The 13,417-nt window shown below is 35.7% G+C and overlaps 1 protein-coding gene across 1 annotated transcript in view; it reads right to left on the bottom strand.

Moving 5' to 3' along the window:
- LOC129225193 (extracellular serine/threonine protein CG31145-like) overlaps positions 1-13,417 on the bottom strand; it is a 213,879-nt gene that overhangs the window by 160,932 nt on the left and 39,530 nt on the right. The window lies entirely within an intron of this gene.

Below are 13,417 nucleotides of genomic sequence, written 5' to 3'. Positions count from 1 at the left end.
TGAATGCAATCTATCAACAAATTTAAAATAAAATAACGCTGCTAAATTTTGGTACTCGTATATTTCTTAGCTTTGTACTGAAGTCAAGAATTAGAGCTAATTCATTTTCGCCGACTGATAACATTAAACAAAAACAAATGGTCTGTATGAATCTAACTAATTACTTTTACAAGGGTTGCTTCCTTTCACAAACTAGATACTGAAAGAAAATACGTATTGTAACGGATCCGGCGCGACTTCCACTTTCTTGAAATGAAGACACAGTTCTTGATAAAAACACAGGAGCTTTATTTACACTATGTACAGGAGAAATCGTTAACAACTGCTAAATTAATCATCAGCAATTAAGCAAATATCACTCAACACCGTAAACTTAACGGTTACACACGTATTTACTTCCAAATACGAAAACAACACAGCGAAATGCCTCGCTATAAACAGAGCAAATACGCTCTCCGTTCGAAATCTCAATCGAAACTCCCCTCTTTATCTAGCGTAACGGTTTATATACACACCGAAAAGAAATCTCTCAAATATTCCACACGCTTCAGGAAAATAGTAGACCGTTATCAAATTTTATCAATGAACAAAAAGGAAATAGGGGGATCGTATACTTTAGCCGTATGAAAAGGGGTTGTATATTCATTACGGGAAACTATTTACAGGTTACGTTACTACAATAATTACTATTTACAGGATTTGTAACAGTATTTTTTAAAAAGGAAATATTCACATTTAAACCTTAAAATTATAATTATCTTTTAAATCTTTTCCGAGTTACATCATGTTTTGAATCTTTAAAAAATAATTAACTTAGAAGTAATTAATTGAAATATTTCTTGTTAATCCAACTTTCGTTTTTAGCAACATAAAAAGAGTGATTTCGAAAAGGAAGACAGAAAACTTTCCCGATTTTCTGATTTCGTGGAACTCTCACAAAATCTCTGGAGAACTTCTTTTGCCATTAAAAGAGTCATTAACAGTTACGTATCCCATTAAAGAGAGTCAAGTTTTGAGCAAGTGATGAGCCGTTAAAAATTGCCATTTACCTGAAATTCGATGGCCTAGGGGAATTGTAACTTCAAATCTAACACGAAGGGGAACAAAAAAATTAAACGAAATCATGATTTTCAGATTAAAAACCAATCAACGAATCATTGCAGCAGCTTCGAAGTTGAAGCCGGTCCATTAGCCACTCATTTAGTAGCAGTCAGACATTTTGTTGGAGAGATGACGTTTACTTTACCTCGTTTCCTCTTATTCAAATGAAATGTGGGAAAAGAAGTCACCTCGTTTACTTTTTCGATTTACTTTTATGGATTTAATGGAAGAAAATGACTAGCATCTACTCATGCATAAGAGATTTAATTTGTTAATTTTCTCATCGATGACGTATTTGGAAAATCGAAATTGCTCGATGCACACTCGAAGTCAAAAACCTGTTTGTTAACAGTTTTCTTTGAAATCTTTGAATGCTTTTTAAGACGTTTGATTTCACAGGCTAATAACTTTATCGTGATTGGTTCTTGCTGTAGAAAAGGAACGAAGTTACCTTGCCAATCAACATATCCATTTAAAAGGTAAACTTTGCGTGCGCCACCGGTTACAGGGTGCTTTAAAGGTAAAAATGGGTACTTAAAAATCATCTTAAATCGGCATTCGATCGCCACCTCAAAAAATAAAATAAATAAATAAGTGAGTAAGTAAATAAATAAATGAATTAATAAATAACTTTTAAGTGTACAAAAAGTTGGTAACTGGAAGTATTTTCAGACCTTGCCAAGTATGCAAATTACTGTTCACGCAACGAGCATTTTACAGATAGATTTTTTTTTTTAAAAAAGGGGAGAAAATTCACTTTTAATAGTATTTCATAAATAAACTAAATATGTAATTTATTGCTCGTACTATGAGCATTTTACAGACAACTTTAAAAAAAAAAAGAGGAGAAAATTCAACTATAATATTTTATGTATTAGCCAAATATGTAAATTACTGTTCACGCTACAAGCATTTTACAGTCATATTAAAAAAGAAAACACAAGTGGAAGAAGTTCATTTTTAATAGTACATACAATTTCATAAATAAACCGAATATTAATTTATTGCTCCTGCTACGAGCATTTTACACGCAGATTAAAAAAAGAAAGAAAAGAAAAAAACAAGTGGAAGGAATTCACATTATTTTATACATTAGCCAAATATATAAATTATTGTTCACGCTACGAGCATTTTACAGACAGATTTTTTTAAAAAAAAGGCACATCAATTACAATAGATTTTAGTAAAGTATTTTCCATCACAAGTACCACGTCGAAATTGCACATAGACAAATTGTGGCAATGGCAATCAAAGGGATGTTAAGTGAACTTTGAATCCATTTTACTCAAAAGTTTTTAAAAGTTCAAATTTTAGCTAGGTTTTCATATATTGTTGTAGCAGTATCGGTCCCAAAGCGGATGTGAATCTCCTCTAAAATGTGTACTGATTGATTCCCAATTTTTAGTTTTGGCGCTTACTCTTTTTCGTTTCTCCATGTCTCATATTCAGTTAGAAGTTGTACCATTTTTTTTAGTGCAAGTTTTTACTGTTAAAACAATTACAAACGATTTGCGGTTGCCTATGCTAAATTATAGCTTAACAACTTTTATAGTTTAACTTATTTAAAAAGTTGATAGTAAAGATCAAGATCTGCGCTTGTCACTCGCCACGCGGTGACTTAAGAGTGCGTTCGTACGGAGCAAATGGTCGACCGTGGTTAACCGGTGACTAACCAGAGGAGCGTTCTAATAAAGCTACCGGCTAACTGGTTGCTGCCGAAGTTGTTCTCATAGTTTCACCGGTAGATCCAGGGGCGTAGCTAAGGGGGGGGTTTTGGGGACAAAACCCCCCCCCCCCGAAAAGTTAGTCTCAAAAAAAAAAAAAGAGAAAAAGAAGAGAGAGGAGAAAGAAAAAAAAAGAAGAAAAGGAAAAAATTCCAAGCGATTATACATATATATATATATATATATATATATATAAAAAAGAAGTAACCCCCCCCGAAAGTCGGGTCTAGCTACGCCACTGGGTAGATCCGGTCGACCGCAATTTAAGTTGGTTGATAGAATGACGTTACATTTTTGACCAATAATAAATATTTTTTCACCTACGCGTTATTCGTCTGCTCAAGGAACCAAGTAATTAACCAAAAACATTCGATACAGCACACTTCGATACAGCTAGTGAACAACCGGTTAATCACCACTGCCGTCATTAGCTGTCATGTGATCAACCGACCATGGTCGACCATTTGCTCTGTACGAACGCAAGCTAAATCAAAAAAGTGGAGACTACATTAATTATCATTCACCTACCGGTCGCCCCTTTCCCTAGACATTTAGGTCTGCGCAATAAATATCATTGGTTATAGATGAGGTGAAAGTGAAATTGAAAACAAACCGAACAAAGACAATACTATCAACACTTCATTTTTAACGAAGCCTTTTTTCGCAATTTGGAAAATGTAACCGAGATCTCGATCTTAAGCTGGCAACAGCAATCAGTCACTCCAAACTGACAAATAAAATTTAAAACTCTTCATTTGTAGTAATTTTTGATGGTAGAAATAAAATAGAGCTTCATGGAACTCGACAAAATAAACAAATCATTCAAATAATACCATATACCACAAATTGGAATCTTCTTGTCTTGTATAGAGATGCCTTCTACACAATGATTTCTCGCTCTTATTTTTTTTCTTTTCATTCTGACTTTCACATTCACTCCCTTCATTGGCGGTGCTTTTCTCGTTCCCCTTTTAGTTCTTTTCCTTGTTAGCTTCCTCGACAGACTGTTACGTTCTTCCTACAGGGGTTGAACTTTATGTAATGCTTGAGTAGTGAGGGTTTTGCTCCTGTTAACGTTATGCTCCTGTGTTCCTTACGTTTAGATGGAACTTCCATCTTAAAGTAAGGAAGGCAGCACGGACAATCTAAACATAATTTGTGTGTGCGGGGGAAGGATGGGGAGAATTCTCAATGAATCATTGAACTGTATCATTGAGGAGAGATAAAATGGAGGGAGTAGACTTTCATTTGTAAAGCAGCTGATAGACTTAAAAGCAAAGCATTGGAAGAAATTTCTGAAATTTTGAAGTCCAGTTTCACGAAACCATTCGTCAATCATTCGTCGTTGAGTCATGTGATTTGGAGTCTTTGTTGCAGTCTTTGCTTAGTCAATAATTGGATTTGCTCCCTCCATTTACTAATTCCTGCTCTAAGAATAGTATCGAATGAATAAATGCACATTTACACAGGCATACACATATATTCTTCGCTTACCAGGAGAAGACACTTCACATGGTTTCACCATGGTCACGTCGTATCCGACTATTCTATTTCAGTTTTCGAAAGAAGACGAATGATCATAACATTTTGCCGCAAAATTTGCAGTTTTTAAAATTTACGAATAACGAAAGTAACAGCAGACAAGCGACACGACGTAGAGAAAACTAAGACCAGGGTAGCCAACCTTGGAGAAACAATTTGAGGAGCATCTGTGGTGATTTTGAGGAGCAATTTGAAATTTTGCAGAGCAGCTCGGTATTTTGTATAAAAATCGACAAAAAAAAGACCTCTTATCTAAAATTGTTTTTGAGCTTCGATAATCATTTTAAGCTATACCATCAGAATAATTATTTTTAAATTAATAACATTTTAACCATTTTAACCCTATAAAGTTAAACACTATGTCATGCTATGAGTATAAGGGTTTAATTTTCATATTTACATGCCTAATAAACTAGCAAAATATAATACAAAATTTTGATTTTATTAAAATCTTTGGCAAAGCCATGTCAGAATCAAGACTAAAAGGGGAAATGCGGAGCTGCGGAGTTTCGCTATTTTTGAGGAGCATCTCCGCAAAATGCGGAGCAGTTGGCAACCCTGAATAAGGCTTTTTCGCACAATGCTTGCCGAAGTTAAGGTTATGTCATGTACAAGCACGGAAATGCGTTTATCGATCACCCTCACGCTAAACTGAACTGTGTGTTTCAGAAGGCAGGGTGAAATACCATTTCGTTACAAACGCATTACCGACCTACATCTAATGAGACGAGACATTAGAAATTATTGTAAAAAGTGGTTAAAGGAATTGCGATGCTGAAATATACTGTATCAAAATTTGCCGAATCGTCAAACAAAATTTGTCAATTAAAAAATTGTTTTGGAAGGTCCCAGTGACCTCCCGTGATCTCCATCACGGGTTCTCCTTGAGGACAGATTCCATTTTTTGAGGAATTGCTGCTTTAGAACAGTTCTTCATGCTGTGCGATATAGCGGGGGCATCTTGTGGGAATTTCTTAGCGTCATTGGAATGTGGTTCATCTACCTATGGTGGATGCTTTTATCTTCAAATTTGGAAACTGATGATTTCATGAAAACATATTTGGAAAACTGTTTGTTGTGGTTTTAGTCCAGATGCTTTTACTGATCCAAAAAGCAATCTTTGATTTTTACAATTAATTACACAGGGAAACAAAAAAAAAAAAAAGCTTTTCTTTGGTGCTCAGAGTTTGACAACTGATTTTAGATACGTTTGGGGCTCTGAATCGCAAACAGAACTTTAGTTTTTCTCTAGCAGCTCTAATTTTTTTTAATAAGTGCTGCTGTTTAAACCAAAATGTGCAGTTTTAACTCCATTTTGCGCACTCCTAAAACAAGTATAGGCTTCTGAAATAAGAATTGCTTCTGGCATATTTAATCTATTGTTATCCTGCAGACTAGTAACTTAAGGGAAAATTCACCAGATGTAGTCAAAATTTGACAAGTTTAGTAACAATGCTTCAACAAGTTTAGGTCAATTTGTAAGTTCTTGCTTTGCTTACATTCGCTTCGCGTGATGTATGATGAGTTGGATCTTTGTATATAATGTTTTTAGGGTCCGATTAATATAGTAAGTGACCCTAAACATTTTTTTTGGGTGGGGGGGGGAGGGTCCTCTGAAGTCAAACCTTATAGAAATAAACATTAATGGGGAACCAGAAGTGGAGATTTCAAGGGTGTTGAGGTGTTCAACCACTCGCTCAAAATATTTGTTGGGATGCAGTCCACACTTAAGTACACCTAAAAAAATTAATAAATAAAGGAGAATACCTTAATTTTCTTTCATTTTCTTAAGATTTCTTAAGTAAGACTACTACAATTTTAGTCATCTTGAGGTCCTAAAAAATGAGGACACATGGCCAAGAATCCAACTGGCAATCAAGCTCTGATTATTTGCAGAATACAATAGGAATTTTAAAAAAAAAGTCACGTTTTGTATTTTATTTGATTATAGAGGTAACTTAAGCCCGTTTTATGTACATTTAAATATTATATCTTAGAAATTTGAGCTTTTGGGCAGAAACTGATGTCATATTTGAACTCGGGGTACCAAATTCATTCGAAAAAAGTCCCAAAAACTCCAGCTCCAAAACCACTGTTCCTTGTGTTATTCACGTATAAAAAAAAGTATTTTGAATCAAAAAGGTTGAAAACACTAAAAGTGACAACTCGAAGTACAGTTAAAAACTGATGACTTGGTCAAAAAAAATCCTCCGAAATTCTTTGATCGGTTGAAACTGCCCCAAAGAACATGAGAGAAATAGTAACTACGTTGATCGATTGTATCCCAATCTGATGATTATCAGGTTGCAACTGTCTTCTGCTTCATGGAGACATCCTTAAGGCCTTTACAAGCATTGAAAATACGCCTCAAAAATCCAGTCAAGCGAATAGTCACGCTTTGTAATTTGAATAAAATATTTAACATCATTGAAAATGAGAAAAAAAAGCATTTTCACAATTCTGAAAATATTCCATTTGAATCTATTATTGTTTTTTAACTACACAATGTCAAACCGTCAAAATGTTAAAATCAAAACATCTTCCTCTTCCCCCGTCATCTTCCATTTAATCCTTAGAAAATTAGTCTTTTTGTGAAATTGATCAGCATTTTGATCTTTATTGCTGTCGTACACGTTACTCCTCCTAAATAAATTTCACACCTCTGGAAAATATAAACGAGTGTTTCCTCGCATTGAAGAAATCCCTTGCTCTATCTTTGTATAAGTGCTTATTTTCAGATTTAATAGCAATGAAATGTGATTCATGAGGCACAAGTAGTAGAATCTTCACACACACACATCAAAGTTTTCTTATAAACAGATAATATTTATGATAAACTCGATTCTAGCTAACATTGCAGCTGCAGGTGGCCATGGCGATGATCTTGTTCTTTTCGATGACATCAAAAATTCTGTTTTGAACTGTCTTGACACTTATTGGTAGCGAGCCTGGAATGGAGAAACGTAAAATAAATTGCACTCCATCCAGAAGTCATCGAAGATCACCAGAAGAGAACAAATTTTATAGCCAGACTTAGTATTGGTCATACCAGGTTTAATGAACATCTTTTTTTCACGTGAACCAGCTCCAATATGATCAGACAGTGTTGATCACTTACACACGTGATATCCGACGATTCTATTTCACTGGTTTCGGATGAAGATCATAGCATTTTGCCGAAAAAGTAGCAGTTTTTAAAAATTAAGAAAATCGAAAGTAGCAGCAGACAAGCGAAACAAGAGACGTAGTGGACACAAAGATTTTTTCGCACATTTAAATTGCTCCTTTGCATAATATTCAATTTTCAATCATATTCGTTTCAAATCTTTCAATCAGTTTCATCCATCTCTGAAGGAACTCCTAGGAAACACACCGCATCCCAAATTGCTACTCTTATTTCAGGAGACTGGTTTTTTCTCTTTTATTTAGTATTCATTCTTGTGTCTTTGTTATTCATGTGTTTTATATTACCCAAAATTATTTTTAATTTATTATTTTGGTTTGTTATTCAAAATTTGAAACTTCGTTAATGAATGGATTTTTTGGCAATTTTTTTCATGATTAAAAAAAAAAAAGTTTTGTAACCTTCTCTCCTTAAGCAATTTTACTTTTTTTTTGCACATTTTTCATCTTCCTTAGAATCGTTTGGCGCAGAATAGAACCAAATTAACTAGCAAACATTTTTCTTAATAGTTGGTACAGATATGCCCCACGTATGCCCAAGTAAGAAATTTTTTCAAAAGTGTTGAGAAATTGTAATCCAAAACTTAAATAGTCATAAAGCAAACACATAAAACAACTGTTGCTTGACCACCGATAAGATGGACAGTCGCATTAAAATAAAACGAAACAAGGGCATCAGATCTTTCCCTCTTCCCCTCATTAAGATAGAATCGTCTTAACTGGCCGCTTGCCGGATTCCATGTCTAACGCGGTCAAGCAATAAACTAAAATAAAGTGAAATTTAAGAAAAATATGAGCCTACATTATACTATTATTGCTCTTTTGGGAAACGCAAGCGCTTTATTTAGAGGGGGAAAAAACGGTATTGTAGTTTCATCTATCGCAACATTTTTCAAAAGTTTTCTTGAAATGATTGAGAGATCGTGCTAAAGTTTCAAGAAGAAACCAACACATTTCTTTCCAGCAGAAACTTTTTTTTTCTTTTTTGTGCAAAAGCAGCCTAAGTGCCCCCATTGAATGTAATTCGTCATTTTGCAAGGTTCTGGGTCGAATGCAAAAATAATAATAATAATAATAAAAATAAATAAAATAAATGAATAAAATAAAAAAATCGTCGCATATAAAGAGCCCGTTTAGCATCTTCACACTTTTCGAGAGAAATTTGCAATTCCGATTGCGGACAGCACGCATCCTGCCAGAACACTAGCCTTTCTTCACGGAAAGAAATCCGATTTGGAGAAAAGAAAACGTGGAGGATAAAGCTGGCCGAGAGAACGGAACCTCAGAAGGTCCGCGGCGCATGACAATGGACGCGGGAGTCACGCTCGCACCTCCGAGGTGTGGTCGGAAGGGGCTTTTCTTCCGCAGTCTTTGTTGGGAAAGCACGTGCAGCCCTATCTTATTTGCTCTGGCCCGCTCTGCATAAAGAAGAGGTCCGACCAATGTTTACCGAAAGTAACCGAATTCTTCGGTCCCGATACATTCCGCGAAAAGCGATTGAAAGTAATCCCCCTGTTTGTCCCCTTCACTTCATATCAGTTAACATTGGATCTTCTAGGATTTCCAATGCTTCTGTTTGTGCATAGATGAAAAATACCTGTTTTTATTTTTAAATGAATTTATATATGTATATATATATATATATATATATATATATATATATATATATATATATATATATATATATATATATATATATCCCCCCCCAGATTTTACTTACATTGCATTCAGGGAAGTGCACAAAAATTTTGGGAACCGTTACAAGTCCGTCCATATTATTTACTCCTATATTTCGCCCTTAGTTTTAAAATTATTGGGCCCCTTCAGGCCCGGGCCAACAGGTGTCCCTTCTTCTCTCCCCCCCCCCCGCCCCCATGCACGCTCCTGATTGTATTGCATTATTGTTTCTCATATGAAGCACAGTGGGTTGGTCTCGAATTTAAAATTTTGGGAAGGTAGAAATTCTCAATTTATCGAATGAAATACCAAACTTTGCCAAATGATTTTAATTTTTCTGAATAGAACTCCAACTTTTGCCGAATTGTCAGACGAAATTTGCCGAACAAAGAAAATTTTGGAAGGTCACAATGACCACCCGTAACCTCCCATCGTAAAGTGTTAAACTTCGTTTCGATTCCCGGGTTGAGCACGATCGAATTGGCCCTTCAACCATTCCTTGGGTCGATAAAATGAGTGCCAAGCGTGCTTGGGGACTGACCTTGTCCCTCAGAGTTCTCTGACACGAAAATTGAGTTTGGCAGGTCCGCCGAGAGGCCATGTGAGCCTAGTTGGAAACTTGTGTCCGGTCCTTGGGGGGAACCGGCGACCTTGAAGCAAAAAAAAAAACGAAAGGAAGAAAGAAAAGGGGAGAAAATACTCAGAATAAGAGAAAACATAAAGGTTAAGTAAAATTTACTTTTTTGGTATTTACTGTAGTGGCACTTAAAATAGAGCTAATTGTTTTCTAGTTAGCAGTTTTGATTTTTTCTCCCCCCCCCTTATTTTTTCTTCTTTTCCCCATTTTCTTTTCTCCCCCCCCCCTTTTTTTCTTTTTTTGGAGGGGGGCGGGAGGGCCCGGCGACATAACTGACAAAGGGGCCCGCTTTGGCTCTCTGCGGCCCTGGAGATGGGTACAAGTTGGACTTGGTCCCGTGGGCTGATGCCACTGAGTTTAGTTTTGGTTTTTCATATAACAGGAAAACACTTATGCTTTATCTTTCCTGTAGTCCCTTGATCGTGAATGTACTTTAATTAATTTAATTTACTTTTTACCCAACTTCATGCTTTGGGCTCTTTTAATTATTACTTCTCCTGTTGCATTGACTGACTTTGCAGAAAATCTTCAACTCATGAGAAGAAAAAAATACACGGAATATGGATACTCTACCGGTACAGAAACCAATGCTCAATTCTTTTTTTTCGTGGATTACGCATTGATTTGTAGGTACAATCCGCCATAAGAGAGGTTTGCGTGTGAAATTTTTTACTGTTTAGCGGACGGTCCTAGAAACTGCGCCATCGCCATGTACTCAATTATCGACTTATGGAACATATGACATTTGTTCGCTAGAATTTTCAGGGATAACTAGAATATATCTCAAGAAATTACTTCGATATTTCAGAAAATAGTAGACGTCTCAACAATTTACATTTATTTCTACTCCCGAACTGTATTCTTGGGGAAAACTTCATTGTGACTGATTCTTATTAATTAAAAGGTTAATAAAATTGAATTTCAACAGTTGAGCAATGCATAAACATAGCAATGAATTCAGGCTAAAAAGGATAGAAATTACTAAAGGTAACACGAAACATTAAATAACATTTTTCTAATTAATTTTTTCAAAAGTCTTGCAACGTTGTACATATCGTCGGTATAAACAACACCTGCATACCAAATTTCATATTTTTAGGACTTACCAATATTCCTGGAAACACGGCATAAACATCTCATTATTTGGAAAAACTGGAAAAGTGATTGGCATATAGGAAGAAACAGAGAGATGGAAAGAGTAAAACTACAAGTCAGGATTTTAAATACTTATTACAAACAGTGGAGTTAACTTACTTGAAGGAGCTGGTGAAGAAAATATTTTGAGGAAAAAATCGCCGTTTCCTTACGGAAGTAAGTAATAAGTAATAACGCTTTCTGAATGTTCTACATCACGCTGGTTCAGACATATCTTCTTCAAGGTCAATAAATACATCCTGCTTGAGGCTCGAAAATAAAATTCGAAAAGATGTTTTGAGAGAAATCTCCACTTATCTCTGATGAAACGCTTCTGAAACTCCGTACACAGAAATATTTTTGTCTTTGAGATAAGATAATTGAAATCTCGGTTAATAAAGCCATTGCCAGAATGTGGTAGAAATGCGCACGGTGCAAACGACGTCGTAATGTGATTTACTAAGAGTTTGTTGTTTTATCTTCTTTGATTTACTAAGCATACTTAAATAATAGCATGATTTCTCTCAATTACTCGTATTCTGTTTATTCATTGGATAAGAGTGAGTTATGAAAAGTCTGTTCTTTTCCTTATACAGGGGCGGCCTAATCCGTAAAGTCTATGGTGCACTCCTTCAAATGCTACGGGGTAGCTCCTCACAATGAGACCCGCCTCAAAAAAGAGAACCCCCCCCCCACCTTGGAACACCCCACTAAAAATTTCATGGTAAAGTCTGCACATTGGACTCCCCCCTTCCCTAGTGGAGCCCTTACAACATGGGCGGATCCAGGGAGGGGGCCATGATGGCCCCCCTCCGAGAAAATTTCAAGAGTAGTTAAAATCCACTTTTTTTGAGCAAAAATGCAAAGAAGTTCCCTTATAATGCATACAAAGTATAACAATAAGGAAAACAATGAGAGGGGGGGGGGGGGCATAGTCACCCTGAGAAAGTTTCAAAAGTAGTTAAAAACCTTTTTTAGAGCTAAATATTAAAAAAATCCTTATTATTCCTCTAAGTCTAACAAGAATATAAAAACAATGCCGAGGAGTCATAAACCCACACTGAATAAGTTTCAAGTCTAGCTTGAATTGAAAAAAATGGAATCAATTTTTTTTTCGTTCAAAAAGACCTCTGAAACTCTTCAAACCCTAACCTTACCAAAGATAGTCTAAAATAGTTTTAAAGTCTATAAATTAGAAAAATTTCCTGGGATAGACCTTTTCATCTCTCCTCCCCTTAACATGACCAAAAATCGTCTAAAACAGCCTTTTTAAAGCTAGTTTCTAACAACTTCCGGGGGAGTGCTACAACGCTCCAATCCTCTTCGAAAAATAATTATTCGAATGTATCTTCAGGACTGTAATTGTAAATTTAAAAAAATTCTTGGTGTGGGCCCTCGAATCTGTCCTCCACGTATCATCACGAAAAGATCGTATTAAACTATGTTTCTTGCTCTACAGTTGCAAAAAAAAAAAAAAAAAAAAAAAAAAATCTGACTGAGAACCCCCGAACCTCCTTCTTCTTAATATTATTAGAGATAATGTTAGCGTTTTTAAAGTTTCAAGTTCAAAAAATGGGCGAGGGGATGGAGTCGCACCCGAGTCCTAAATATTACGAAAGACAGTTAAAATGAATTTCTAAGATTACAAATCCGAAAAAGTTCCTTAGATGGGCCTTCAAATTTCTCCTCCCTTTAACATTATCAAAGATAGTCTAAAACTGCATTCTTAGAGCTACAATTTCGAAAAATAGACAGGGGAGCGCCACCAAATCTCTTTTTCCCTAACATTACCAAAGATCGTCTAAAATGCGTTTTTAAGACTACAAATTCCAAAAATTTTCGGGGGAGAAACCCCCAGACCCCCCTTTATTTCGGAGTTAATATTATACCTATGGTTGGTTCAAATCGGCTTCCTCTTAAATCAGAAGTCCTTTACAGTCTCCTCGGAACAAACAGTACTGATTACAGGAATACCACTTAGAGGCGACGATATATGCACACGTTTGTTAAGAGGAAAATTATTGGGACAGTTGCAACCTTTATGTTAAACTTGTGTCACCTAGTGAAAATTCCTTAAAAAATGCTCTGGTTAAAGGGGGATATATTGATATTTATAATATTCAAAAAATTCCAAAACATCATATTTCTCCAAATGCCCCCCTCCGAGAATTCTTTCTGGATCCGCCCCTGCCTTACAAGCACAAATACAACTTTCAGAAAGAAGAATTTTTTATAGTGCAGGGATGGAATCACAACAAAAATCTTAAAGTTTAAAAACTCTCAACTATTTGGCCAACCAAATTTTTTAAAGCAATTGCGATGCCCACTCATTTAGGGCAGTAGTGGCGGTGGCCAGTCTTTTCTTACCCGAGGGTTTATCTCTCTTTTTTTACAGATAGTGAAATGATTCCCGGGGCCA

This window comes from Uloborus diversus, chromosome 6 (genome assembly GCF_026930045.1).
Source record: "Uloborus diversus isolate 005 chromosome 6, Udiv.v.3.1, whole genome shotgun sequence".
Classification (NCBI taxonomy): domain Eukaryota; kingdom Metazoa; phylum Arthropoda; class Arachnida; order Araneae; family Uloboridae; genus Uloborus; species Uloborus diversus.
This window is presented reverse-complemented; position numbering and strand designations above follow the sequence as displayed.